Raw genomic sequence first — 13,559 nt, forward strand, 5'->3', positions numbered from 1 at the left:
TTTAAAGTCATTCTCCAAACAGCCCAGTGACGTCATCAATACAGCTAAGACTCGAATCTTAGTTCTTTATATCAGCTAGCTAATGCTGAACCAACTCTTCCGAACATCCAGGCTTAAAAAAACAGTAAACATTAATTATTGATCACAACTCTTTGGTTTAGTGGATGGTTTTACTGTCTCAGATTCATTCAAGTGCCTGTGGTCATCTGTGGTTGAGTAGGAAATGTACTGATGTCAGCTCACTCTCTCTCTCTTATGTTTAGAGGTCAGATGGCTGTGCAGTGATTTGAGATGGCCCCCACTGGAATACCTAGATTATCTTCTGTGTGGTCTTTCAACCCCCATCAGGCCAGTGTCACTTGGGTGGTGATAGCATTCCGAAAGACTGGAAATATTCATGGCTTCTTAGAGACCACATTCAAAACTTGAACACTGTCACTTCTACAGCATTCTGTTGCCAAGATAAGGACCAAGGACAGCCTTAGTTCAGAGGGTGAGGAAATAAATTCTAGTGCTTGGGGGGAAGGGCTGAAAATTGCTTTATAAAGGTGGTAGATACAGGGATGCTGAATGAATCTACCAAAGCCTGCCACACAGAGTCCTGGGCATTTCTCATCACATTTAAGCGCCTTCAAAAGAAAGTTTATCTGCCAGCTTTTATAAATGTTTAGGGAGCATGAGTAGTAATATTCTCTTGGTTTCTATTCCTAGGATTACCGTTCTCAGATGAAATCCTATATCTTAAGGGACCCACAAAGTCATTGCTTTAAACGCCATCTGGCACTTTAATTTCCTGATAGTATCACCTTAGTCAAAGTGCTCATCCATCTTCTACTCAAACACATCCCATAAGGCCCTAGAGAACTTGCTGCCCTGTGAGGCAGCTTCTCCACCCTCAGAGAGTTCTTTCCATTAGAATATGATTTCTTACGTCAAGCCAATATTTACTTCCATTTAGATTTGGCCTTTAGGTCCTACTTCTGCCCTCTGAAGCCGCATAGAAGAAAGTTCCATTGTCCTTTCATGGAAGAGTGTTTTCCCACATTTGAAAACAGTTACAAAACCTCTTTGCTCATTGGTCAATTTTCTGTGCCAACAATCCCAAATTTCTACAACTTCTCCTGGGACGTAGATTGAGCTGCATCACACTTCAGGATATTTCCTTGCAAACACTCTTTCCTCAATGACGGCCAAGTAATTTAGAATGAATAGTGGTTAGGGATCCTGAGTGGCTCAACTGGCTAAGCTTCTGAATCTTGGTTTTGGCTCAGGTCATGATCTCAGAGTTGTAAGATCGAAACCCATGCCAGGTTCTGCCCTCAGCGGGAAGTCTGCTTGAGAGCTCGCTCCCTCTCCTCCTTTTCCCTCCCCCACCCCATCTTTGTAAATAAATAAATAAAATCATGGAAAAAAAAAAAAAGAAAGAATAGTGGTTTGGGAATCAGATGTTCTAGAATTTGCTTTGAGATTTAGCAACATGGAAGGGGGACAATTTGAATTAATATGGAAAGAAGGGTTAACTCTAGACAAATTTGGCAAGGGAAATGTGGGGCTTTGGGGTGGGAAAAAGGCCTTCAGGTTCTCCTCCCAGATGAATAGACAGAAATAACCATCAAATTGGTTTTTTTGTGTTATTTAAAGTAGAAAGCATATACAAAAATGCTGGTCGGGGCAAATCCTCTATAAATGTTAGTCATCCCCCCCATTCTTCTGAAAGAATTGAAGTACACACTGTTTTTCCTTTAATATCTTGAGTTTGAATGAACTTTAAAATTTTATGGCTGTATATTAATACTAAAATCATGCACATGTTGAAATGTCTACCTAGAGATATGCTTGAAATGGTGTTTCATATGTTAGGGAGAGTGAAATCTTCATTTCTTCCAAACTGAAGGCAAGTATTATTGTTTTCATTCTTAGAGAAGGTAAGTTAAATTAACCCACTAGGCAACCCAGGTGACCTGAGAAGGTAAGTTAAATTAACTAAATGACCTAAACTAAGAGATTTAAAAGTGTTCTTTATGCCTTTTTTAGACTCAGGCTTTTAGGAAGGAAAAACAAACCTGAACTTGGAAAGGAGTTAAGGACAAATTGGATGCAGTGAACAGGCCAGGAAAATAGGTGACCAAGTGCATTTAATAATAAGCTATGGTATGAAACCAAAATCATTAAGGAGAGAGAAAACCCAGGTAAGGGTGGAGGGATGTGAGTCAGAATAACAAAGCCAGCTCACAGAGGAATACCAACATTTATGTTCAAAGGGCACTGCTTAACATGAGATGTTTCTGAATCAGAATGTATAAAAATGAATAGAATCTGATTGCAAAGGAAAATGGTCAGGAGGGTAGGCTTGTGGAGACAAAAGAATGGATTTAGGTAAATACTATGTAAATTGCTTAGAAGATTGTTTTATATGACTGTTGGCTCAGAAAATGCTCGTTGGTATGGAAGAGGATAAAGTGAATTGTGAGAACGACTTGTAAATAAAAGTGCTGGATAGAGTCAAGCTAAGGAGTCATTCACGCGCGGCGTGCCCAAGTGAGCCATTGTTTCTGTGAGGCAGTGCTAACTTGTTTTTCTTTTAAAGTCTTGCAGTTAATTTAAAAAAAAAAAAAAAAAAAAAGATAGCACATGCAGTAAAAAAGAACATTGAGACAGGAGTCAGGACCCTGGGTTTGAATCCCAGTTCCACAGCTGAGGAGGTGTGGGACCACGGGCAGGACACCTAGGTGCTCTGCAACGTCGCTTCCCCGTATGTAAAAACAATTGTCCAGATGATTCAGTCTCAGCTACAAAAGTTTTCCATTCTCTGATTCTGTGCTGTCAAGCAGCCCAGGGACAGTTTCTTTGAAAAGGGGTCAGATCTAGATTTCAGAAGGGATTCCTGTCATCCAGCAACCTCTTAATCAATGATCAATTTGAAGAGACTACCCGAAGTTTTGACGTGTAAGTGAATGTGTGACTAGATACCTGTTTGATGGAACTAAATAAAAAACAATTCTAGAACTTTAAAGAGAAACCTGTTATTAGAATCTGGTTGGACACTGGATTTTAAATATGGGAAAAGAGATAGCGGTTTATAGAATATTCTTTCTTTCTCCCCAGAATCTTATAGCAATGAGTTGTATGAATTTGCTCTTCAAAGTAGTTTTTCAGTTTTTTGTTGTAATCTTGCCTCTTTTGGCCAAGTGTGGCCACAGATGGCAACATGGAAGGGAGACAATTTGAATTAATATGGAAAGAAGGGTAGACTTTAGAAAAATTTGGCAAGGGATGTGTGGGGCCTTTGGGTGGAAAGAACAGAACTTTTATAAGACTTGGAAAGGAGGGGTGTCTGGGTGGCTCAGTGGGTTAAAGCCTCTGCTTTCAGCTCAGGTCATGATCCCGGGGTCCTGGGATCGAGCCCCACATCGGGCTCTCTGCTTAGCAGGGAGCCTGCTTCCGCCTCTCTCTCTCTCTGCCTGTCTCTCTGCCTGTGATCTATCAAATAAATAAATAAAATCTTAAAAAAAAAAGACTTGGAAAGGAATATTTATGGATTCATTCAGCAAATATTTATTTATATGAGCATGTAACTTCCTGTACTTGACATGGTGTTAAATAGTTAGAAGTATTATGGTAGCAATACCCACTACCTACAAGGAGAGACAGACATCCATCATATAATTACATGAATATGTAATTCCATATACTTTTTAGCATTTTAAAAAATATTTATTATTTATTTGAGTTGAGGAAGGACAGAGGGGCATGGAAAGGGGCAATTAGACTCCCTGAGCCTGGAGCCTGACACAGGGTTCATTCTCATGACCCTGAGGTCATGATCTGAGACAAAACCAGGAGTCAGATGCTCAGCTGACTGGGTGGCCCAGGTGCCCTTGTAATTTCATATTTTGATGAATGTTATGAAATAAGAGACTAGAAGCCCATGGGGGCAGGAGTACATGGGCAAGAGGTAACCAAAGAGGGCTTCCTCTAGGAAGTGTTATTTCTGCTGATACCTGACAATGTGAATAGCAGTTCAGTACATGAATGGAAAGAGAGAGAAATGCAGAGTAGGAGGAGAGTATTTTAGGTCCCAGAGGGGACAACATATTCAAAAGCCCTGAGTCTGGACAGCCCACAACATGTTTAAAAAGCCAAATGCGACAACATTTGGAACTAGAGCATATCATGCTTAGCGAAATAAGTCAAGCAGCGAAAGACAACTATCTTATGATCTCCCTGATATGAGGAAGTAGTGATGCAACATGGGGGCTTAAGTGGGTATGAGAAGAATCAATGAAACAAGATGGGATTGGGAGGGAGACAAACCATAAGTGACTCTTAATCTCACAAAACAAACTGAGGGTTGCTGGGGGGAGGGGGTTTGGGAGAAGGGGGTGGGATTATGGACATTGGGGAGGGTATGTGCTTTGGTGAGTGCTGTGAAGTGTGTAAACCTGGTGATTCATAGACCTGTACCCCTGGGGATAAAAATATATGTTTATAAAAAATAAAAAACTAAAAGTAAAAAAAAAAAAAAAAGCCAAATGAAAACCAATGTGGCTGGAACTTAGAAAATAAGGGGGAGAAGAGAATCCTGAATAAACAGGCAGGGGGAATATGAACATGGTATCACTGCTTTGACAGAATGTAGACATCAATCCCATTATGAACTAGTTTCTACCTGCCCAGTGGGAGGAAAGCACTCTGTCCTGAGGGGTGAGGGGGCACTAGGAGAATAGGGGTGAACATGATCTGTGCTTTGTGTTCTCAAATGGACCTTTAAGTCGCTAGCACTTCCATCAGAGAGTAGGATACTGACTTGGGAAATATAGAAGGGTTTGGTTATTCATATGTACATGTGACCTCTGACATTGGAGAATAAGTCTGAGGAGTCATACATGTGCACCCGACGGTCTTGGTCTCCCTTCGCCCTCGTTTCCAAATTTGGCTCAGCAGTGCACCCCTGGGGGACAGTGGTGAAAAGGAAGAAGTATGATGAGTATAGAGTGTCTTTCTAGAGGGTCCATTTCACCTGAAGATTTGTGAAAAAATTTAACTTGCATTCTAAGCACAGATATATGGCATCGTAGACTACAAAATGTCCATGGAAATTCAAAGTAAGAGTTAAGAGATTTGATGATCTTAACCCTTCTATCAGATTGCTTAAGGCCAAACCCTCAGATTCCTGGTGGGATGCTCTGTTCTCTTTGGCTGTGGGAGATGTTTTGATGAACAACTTTGGGAAGCATCAAGTCTTAATTTGTAGGTGATGCGGTTTATAGGATTTCCTGTGCCTTTCTCACCAACTTCCTACAGTAGTGAATTTTATGAACTCGCTTTTGGAAGTAGTTCCTCATCTCCAGTGTTTTAATCTTGCCCCCCCCACTTTTTTTAATCTTGCCCCTTTTAGATCTTGAGGGAGGGAATTTCCAAATTCAAGGAATGGGTGTGTATCTGTCTCCACTTCCTGCTCTTACAGACCTCACTGTTCCCTCTCATCTTGAAGTCTTCATTTTACCCACACCCCACACTCTGATGCAGTCATTTCTTCCTCTTCCTCTTAAATCCTTTAGATGACCTTGTTTTGCTCCTTTTCCTTCTCTATTCTTTCTCCTTCTTGATGTGGCACTTAGACCAATGTGCACTGATCCGGGGCCAAGCAAATGATACTTTTGGAGGAGGATGAGATAATGTTTCTGTTTTATTTCCAACATCTTTCCTAATGACAAAAATTTTTCACCTTTGTTAGCTGCAGTGTTTGGGGGGAACTTATCCTTCAGACCAGCTCCTACTCATTCATTATGACTCAGCCCATGGCATAGCGCCCGACCCAGCAGTACTGACCACTCCTTCCGTGCATTCCCCTAACCGTTGTCTACCTTTGTGGGTATGGGTCTTGTTGAGTTGTGTGCCATTTATCTGTTGACATGTCTGTCTTCCCACCGAAGTTCTGAGTTTCTGGAGATCAGGGAACTTGGTGTTACTCATCTTTCGATCATCACACCTGGCACTGAGCCTAGCACATGCTAGGTGCTTAAGGAATACTAAATAAGTTGAGTAAAGAGATGTGTTAATAGACTACAGGGATTATTTACACTTCTTTTGTTAACTTGGGGACATACAATGTCAAAGAACAGAGACTCATAGCATAAGGGGGTATATATCTCATGATCCAGATGCTTAGAAATGGAATGGGGAAGACTTCAAGGGAGGGCTGCCAGATAAAACACAGGACACATGGATAAAGCACAGCTAAATTCAAATTTCAGGGAAATAACAATTAAAAAAACATACACACAAGCAAATTCCTACTGTTACATGGGACATAGTTACACAAAAAATTATTTCTCATCTAAAATCAAATTATCTGGGCATTCTGTATTTTATTTGCTAAATCTGTTAACCCTCCATCAAGGTCAAATAGTCACATTCAATCCTATAGACATCCGTATGTCTACTATGGTAAGAATCAGGTCACAAGTGGTGGCCCTCAGGCAACCCCTGGCCAGCTGGATCAAGACATCTTATTAGCCCTGTAATACATTTTAAATTTTTAAATTTTTTTGCCCAAACTGAAAAATACAGAGATTTCTCATACAAATCTGAACTTTCAGTTCCCTTGAGAAATTACAGAGCCTGACCACATTAAATTAGCTCTCTTTGTCCAGCTAAGGAACAGCTAAGCCCATTTTTAGATGGAGCATGAGCTTTCCGGAGTCCCTGTTTCTCCCCAGTGTTGTGGGGAAATGTCATCTGCCAGATAATTTATCACACTTGCACCAGTTTTCCATAGAGTTGAGAGAAAAGTAACATTTTTGAGCTTGTGTCTCTATCAAAAGCAGGAAAACAAAAGATAACCCTAAAGTGGTATTTTAATAAAAATGAGGAGAATCATCTTCTTGACTAAATAAAGTTGCTTCATGTGTGAAGTGCTAGCAAAATGATCACGTGTCTAAAACACACAAACCATGGTGCCATTTTTCCTACACACCCCTCACACATTCACACTGCAGACTCGAGGACTTTCAAGTTCCTGACCTCCCCTGGAAAGTAAGATCCCTGCGGCCAGAGAGTTTTGTCTGGTTCACTGATGTATCCTAACCATGAAACAGTGCTTGGTTGTTAATAGACATTTGATCAATATGTGTTGAACAAAGGAATGACTGGTGTAAACCATTTGAGAGAAGGAAAACCTCTATGGTTAGGAATCTTCAAGAAGAGAAGAAAAATGTTGCCTTCTACAAAAGTATGGCATGACTAGGTGAATTCCTGGTTGGTTTGTTTGTTTGTTTGTTTCCTTTTTTTCTTTTAAGTTCTTTCTTTCTTTCTTTTTTGTTTCAGGGGCACAGGTCTGTGACTCATCAGTCTTACACAATTCATAGCATTCACCATAGCATATACCACCCCACAATGTCCGTCACCAGCCGCTCCATCCCTCTATCCCCTTCCCTCCAGCAACCCTCAGTTTTCTGAGATTAGGAGTCTCTTATGGTTTGTCTCCCTCTCTGGTTTCATCTTGTTTCATTTTTCCCTCAGCCAAACTGTGAATTCCTATTTTAAAAATAAATATTAAAAAAAATTAAAAAATTAAAAAATCAATATATTTATGGTAGAGATGCCTTGTATCTATCAAGGGCAAAGGAAAAAGGCTGCTGAGGATGGAAGTTCTTATCTATGTACCCAGGGCTTAGGGGGACATTGGATGGGGTTGTCACTACCAGTTATCAAGGAAGGAACCAGAGGCTTATGTTGGGAAGGACTCCTTGTTACAGTGTGATCCTTATTTTTCTACTGCCTACCATAAATACCACCACAACCCAGGGGATTCTCCCTGTGGTCTTATGTAGCCCAGCCGAGCCCTACTACCCCCTCTGAGGCTACCAAGGAAATAAGTGAAGAAACCTTATTTTTACCAGGAACCAGCCTCATTTTATTTGAAAGACATAGACCATCAGGACCACGATTCAGCAGAATGCTACCAAAATTCCATAGGCTTTGAGAAAAAAAAAATCAGGACAGCTGTACATTAAGTTTGAATTTGCTGCAGGGGAGAGCTTTTATATAAATGTGTTCCAAACCATTCTTCCCTCTTTATGGACAATATGCTGGCTCTAGGGAATCTGGCCGTATCACCAAAAGCTCCCATAAAACGCATAGTTTGTTGCCTCTTCTGAGTATGTCTGGCTACTGCCATATGGTCATTATTAGTTCATATTTATTCTTAGTAAATACTATCCTTGTGGGTGTGGTGAAAATGTATAGAACAGGAAAATATAGGCAAATGAGATTTTGGCTTTTAATCACAGATTCAACAATCTGGTCATACACTGGACTTTTGGTCTTACAACTAAATGCCTAGGAATAGAGACCAGACCAGACCAAAACAAAACAAAAAATAGAGAAATGTAGCAAGATCTGTCTTTATTACTCTTGGTGGTAGGTATAAGGTGTTTGTACAGTTGACTCTTGAGCAGCACAGGGGTTAAGGACACTGATCCCCTGTGCAGTTGAAAATCCATGTACAACTTTTGACTCCTTCCAAATTTAACTACAAAAGCTAATTGTAGACTGGAAACTTACTGATGATATAAACAGTCAATGAACACATATTTTGTATGTGACATGTATTAGGTACTGTATTCTTTCCATAAAGCCATCTAGAGAAAAGAAAATGTTATTAAGAAAACCATAAGGAAGAGAAAATACGTTGACAGCACTGGACTACATTTATGGAAAAAAAGAATCTGTGTGTTAGTGAATGCACACAGTCCAAACCCATGTTGTTCAATTATATAGTTTCACACGGGCTGCTGTACAAGAGTACCTCAAATTAGGTGACTTAGCACAATAGAAATTCATTGTTCTACAATTCTGGAGGCTAAAGTTCCCAAATCAAGGTGTTGGTGGGGCTGTGTTCCCTCTGAAATTTAAAGGGGAGCCCTTTTTTGCATCTTTGTTGTTTCTGGTGATTGTCCTTAGTCTTTGACATGCCTTGGCTTGTGGATACCTCACTTCAATCTTCTGTCTTCACATGGCCTTCTCTCTGTCTCTCACGTTCTCTTCCCTCTGTTCCCGTCTGTGTGTCCATATCTATCCTTATGAGGGCATCAGCCATATTGGATTAGGGCTCACCTTGAACCCATTTTAACGTGGTTACATCTGCAAAGACCTTCTATCCAAATAAGGTCACATTCTGAGATGCTATAAGTGAGGACTTCAACATATCTTTTTGGGGGGACACAGTTGAAGCAATAACCTCCTGATACAATCATATCATTCTTTGGACTTAAGCTTTCCATATACAACTTGTTGTTCCTCTTGTGGAATATTACATTGATTAAATTGCCTCTCGTTCTTCAGCTATCAGATGCTTTTCCCTGGCAGGCTGATGTAATTAGGGAACTAATAACTGGATCAATAAGGAAAAGAGCCATGTTCGTTCATATTTTCCATCTGTTCCAGTGATTCACTTAGGGCTTTCTGTGTGTGTGTGTGTGTGTGTTGCTACTGAATACGTGGTTGTAAGAAATAAGAGACTACGACACACAGGGGAAGAAGGGAAGGTAGAGGATCTGGATTGTTCTCTGGTAGAAATCCAGGTATGTCATCCTTGCAGGAAGGGGGCATCCTGAGGCAGGATGTAGAGGAGAAGTCTCATATATGTAACTTTGTATAAACAAGAAGTTTTTTTTAAGATTTTATTTATTTATTTGAGAGAGAGAGAGCACTGGGAGAGGGACAGTCAGACTCTGTGCTGAGCACAGAACCTGACGCAGGGCTCCATCCCATGACCCTGGGATCATGACCTGAGCCAAAGTCAAGAGTTGGAGGATTAAAACGAACTGAGCCACGCAGTTGCCAGATCTCGTTTAGAAACAAGAAATGTTTCTAAAGATGTTTATTGTTTGGAAAATCTACTTTATTTTAGTGTTGCATGAAGCAGGTTGGGTTGAAGCCATGCAGGACTATTTAAAGAACATGTAAGCTAATATGTTGTTTTTCCGAGGAAGGATTCACCACTATCCTTGATGATCTCTGTGTAATACCACTTTGTGGAAAATCCCATATTGCCTTGTCTGATTCCAGGTCCCTCATGAAAAAATTGCAATTTTAATTTTTTGGCCTTTTAAAAGGTAGTTTTAAAGGTAAATATAATGTATACTTTATGATTAGAAATTATTATTATAAGAATGCAAGTAGAAGAAAACACTGGCTTATATTACTATTAAAATATTATATCCATTGTAAAGAAATCTGAAAATGATGGACAGCTTTGAAAAGTATGTGTTACCCATAGTCCCACAATTTAGAAATAACCCCTGCTAGTGTTTTGCATATTTTCTTCTGATGTGTTTCAAGTTTTTACAATACTTTAAATAAAATTAGTGTCAATGTTTTGCAACGTATTTTAAAATAAATATCATAAACATTTGCATATCATTAACTGATCTTGTAACACTATTGAGTGGTTGTCTAAATTCTTTATTTCTCTTTGAGTGTCAGAGCTTTTCTAATTACTAAAGTAATGCATGTTGCTGGTAATTTCAAAGATCCAGATAACCAAAAGAAAAAATACTGATGGCCTCCAATTCTACCCTTGCAGAGATAAGTAGTAGTAATATTATGACATACATGCATGGCAGTGTAATTTTCTGAATTTCTGTCATCCACTGTTCAGGCATTTTTAACCTTTGTAATTCCAGCACTCATTTCAGTGCTTAAAGCATAGTGGTTTCTTGATACACTTTTAGTCAGTGAATGAAGAGACGGAGAAATGGATGAACACGTATGTGAATGGGGAGGCTGCAAAGATGCAGCTTGCAGTAGAATAAAATTCATTTCAGACTCAGCAACTTCCTGTGGATGGAGAGACAAGGTAGCTAACCAAAGGCTCTTAATGAATAGGAGTCTGCTCTTTCTGTTCATCTGAATCAGCCTCTAGGCAGAGAATTCAATTTAATTTTTCTCCCATCAGTCAAACAGAAGAGCTGAAAAAGCAAAACCAGAGACAAGGGAGGCAGTAGGTGGAACAGACTTGGATGAGGAGATCATCAGCTGATCTCTTGTTCTTTCTCTGTTAGGAAGAACATGAGAGGAGAGGAGCAGTGCTTCTCCCAAGGGTGAGTCCCAGCCAGAACTGTGGTGGAGGCATTCTGCCACTACTCGATGCTCCAGTGTGGAAGGACGGATGATTTCTCTGGAGTACTGGGACTCCAGCAGTGTCATTTTGACCCTCCTGGTTCTTCCCCAGCTTTTGTCTAGAGTTTGCAGCAGAGAAAGATGCAATCATGCTGGGTTTTATTTGAAGGGATTTGGGGCTCTGCTTTTATATTGGTATCTGGGCTGACAGAGAGTCTGGTATCTTTGCATTATGGAAGGCTCCAACCAAAGTCTCTTCTCTATTTAATTGGCAAACGTGTCTTCAGTCTGAGCATCTGTCTCTCAGACACCTGCCATGGGAAAGAGAGTGACCCATTTCTTAAAACTCTGCATGGAATTCTCAGTTCTTGCAAAAAAAATTATAAGGATATATTCTTTCCAGTGCAATGATCTGGTCCTTACCAATTCTGTTCTTCCTCCCCAAACCCTCCCCAATATAAATATACATACAGATAAATATAAAATCAGCCACAAATAGTTGGGTGTATGGAAGGAGAGACAGGAAAATGGACAGGCACCCCCCACTTCCTTTTAGCCAGTGACTGTCATCACATCTCTCCTTCCTTTTAAAAGCCTCCCCATAGGTCAAGTGCAAGATCTTAACCATATCGACACTTCTGTTCTTATTTTTTTCTTCACGCTATAAGATCTCTACCTACCTTCTCTCCTGTCCATACCACCTATCTTCAAAGGCCTAGCTCAAGCTGTGTTGCTCCAGGAAGGCTCATTGTTCCACGTCTATTCCTGTTGATCTTGTCTCTTTCTCAACTTCTAGAGTTCTAGCCTTTGGCCCATTTTCCTCCTTTGGTGTCGTGTATGTATATCTGGTCATCTGTGTTTAAGTTGAGAGATGGGCAATATTAACGGGTATATATATTCAACACACACACATGTACATATTTCTTTGCTATTTTACTGTACAAAAGATTTTTTTTTAAGATTTTATTTATTCATTTGACACAGAGAGAGAGATCACAAGTAGGCACTGAGGTAGACAGAGAAAGAGGTAAGCAGGCTCCCTGCTGAGCAGAGAGCCCAATGTGGGGCTCGATCCCAGGACCTTAAGATCATGACCTGAGCTGAAGGCAGAGGCTTAACCCATTGAACCAACCAGGAGCCCCAAAAGAGATGTTTTTATGTAGTTCATGGTGCCAATGTCTAACATATATTTGAATTAAATTGAAATGAGCTAAAGCTTCTTTAAGTTCCCCACAGCTTACTTGAGATTACCAGAAGTTCATTAAAAAATTATTTCTAGGAGCACCTGGGTGGCTCAGTGGGTTAAGCCTCCACCTTTGGCTCAGGTCATGATCTCAGGATCCTGGGATCAAGCCCCGCATCAGGTTCCCAGCTCAACAGGGAGCCTGCTTCTCCCCCCAACCCCTGCCTGCCTCTCTGCTTACTTACGATCTCTGTCTCTCTCTGTCAGAAAAATAAATAAGGTCTTAAAAACACATTTCTATATGAGTTGCAAGATGGTGGACTCAGAACATTATGGATGGCAGCTGTTACCTGGGTGTGGTATGCCAGATAGCACATCCCTGTAGCGGAGCAGTATTGAAGATATGATAATGGGGAGCTCCTTCACCTGACCCCATTTGTATAAACTTGAGGCCCAACTACTTCTGCTTTTCCCAGTTTCCCCGGCTGTGGAAGTGTGGAGAACATAAAAGTAATAAGGATTCTCCTTATAAACTCAGCACCATGATTCCATGGAAGAAGAAGGGAGCCAGGCATCAGAAAACTTAAATACTTGTTCTTTTGACCAAAACTTAACTTCCCCAAGACCAAGTTTCATTAACTGTGAAATAGAATTGTGTGCTTACCTGTATATGTATTCTGTAGCCACAGATACACAATGGTGAGTTGGGCATGATTCCTGACCCTATTATTACTTACAGCCTAATGGTAGGAGGGGTATACCAACAACCAGTATTGTCTTGGTGTAAACAGCTTCTTAGAAGCAGACAGTAAAAATAGTGATGATACCTGGAGGGAGTGGTCGACTCTACCTGGTAGATGAGAAAATACTTGAGAGCAGGAGTCTGAGTAGTCATAACTGCTTTGCCTTCCTTTCATTGTCCTTGTAAGTCTCAAATGTATGTGAAAGAGCAGTGTGGTCCACTTATTATTATTATTATTATCATTATTAAGTAAGTAAGTAAGTCAGAGCTATTATGCTTCCAGGCATACAATTAAAAAATAAGCTCCTTACTCTTGGCTAGCCTTTTATAGGAATGTTGGCCTTTCCCTTATGTGTTAAAAAGGGGTCAGACTCTACATCTGTAAAGTAAGTGAATGTGGAATCTGACTTTATTAGCTATGCTGGGGGTCTCTTTATTTTTCTGAAGTCTTGAGGCTCTTCTAGAGTTACTATCCATTCTTATGTGCCCATTTTAATTATTGATGTA

The 13,559-nt window shown here is 40.3% G+C and overlaps 1 protein-coding gene across 2 annotated transcripts in view; it reads left to right on the top strand.

Moving 5' to 3' along the window:
* SORCS3 (sortilin related VPS10 domain containing receptor 3) overlaps positions 1 to 13,559 on the top strand; it is a 586,552-nt gene that overhangs the window by 349,461 nt on the left and 223,532 nt on the right. The window lies entirely within an intron of this gene.

Source organism: Mustela nigripes, chromosome 4, assembly GCF_022355385.1.
Source record: "Mustela nigripes isolate SB6536 chromosome 4, MUSNIG.SB6536, whole genome shotgun sequence".
In the NCBI taxonomy this organism is placed as follows: Eukaryota; Metazoa; Chordata; class Mammalia; order Carnivora; family Mustelidae; genus Mustela; species Mustela nigripes.